Genomic DNA, 1222 nt, shown 5'->3' on the forward strand with positions numbered 1-1222 from the left:
CCATGTATAATTTATGGGGATATGTGAGGCTTTGGGGTGTTTTCCGTGTTTTGTGGAAAAATGTGTGCTTTCTGCCTGTGAGGTATTAAGTTAGCCCATTGTGTTTGTTAATTGTATCACAGGTAGAGCCCATTGTGTTTGTTAATTGGATAATAGGCAGAGTCCATTGTGTTTGTTAATTGTATCACGGGCAGAGGGGCGAGGGGAGTGGTGTACAATTGCTGGGAGTGTTTCCTTCCATACTGTAAATGCATGTGATTGGCTAATGTAAAAACTGTCTCAGTCTTCCACAAGGTCCCCAGGGGAGTCTCCCTTGCTGGAAGACCTGCATAAAAGGCTGACATGTAGCCCCATTAAAGAGTTCCTGTTTTACCCTCAACATAGAGCCTCGTCTCATGTGTGTGTGTGGGGGGGGGGGGGGGGGGACAGCTATATTTACTCTGGGGATTGCTATCGGTATTATACTCCCCTGGGATTACAACAGGGTTCTACCCACTGGAAGCTGGATCCTGGTCTTGGGCCCAGGGTGGGTGGAGGACAGCGAGACCCCAGCCAAGCTGTAACGCTGGAAGTGGGGACTACAGTGCTGATGGTGTCCGGTGGAGTGCTTGGAAGCACTCGGTGAGCACTAGGAAGCATCGATTGGCGGAGGCACCCAGAAGGGGTGCCCCATTAGTGTCCTGCTCACAGTAGGTTCGCCCTCTCAGTGCTCCCCTTAAAATGGTGCGGCCTTGTAGATTTAATAATATAAACAAGTAATATTCCCCTAGCCCCATTCCCCCCCACATCATTTTCCGGCTTTTGCTCTCTACTGCACAGCTCAGCAGACGTTTAGCTATGAACCCGGACAACCCCTTTGATTGTACAACAGACTAAGGCGAGGTTCACATGCTGTTTTTACCCTACGTTTATCATATACAATGGGGAAAAAAGGATGCAAAAGTGCAGTACACTACACTGCTCCATCCTGCACACTTCCGCTAAAAGGTATGGAACTCTATGGTGACGGATGCCAATGTCTGAAAAAAACATGATGTGAACCCAGCCTAGCTCAGTTTGCTGTAGAAAAGCCCACATCTTATGGAAGCTCAACACCTTTACAAGTGTGCAATGAGGCCTGAAACATTTTCAACCAAAATTTGGGCCCTGCCATGTGTCAAGACATCATGTTAGGGCCACAGTGGGGATATTTCTGAACACAGAAGGAACAGAGTGTTACATT

This window comes from Bufo gargarizans, chromosome 10, assembly GCF_014858855.1.
Source record: "Bufo gargarizans isolate SCDJY-AF-19 chromosome 10, ASM1485885v1, whole genome shotgun sequence".
In the NCBI taxonomy this organism is placed as follows: domain Eukaryota; kingdom Metazoa; phylum Chordata; class Amphibia; order Anura; family Bufonidae; genus Bufo; species Bufo gargarizans.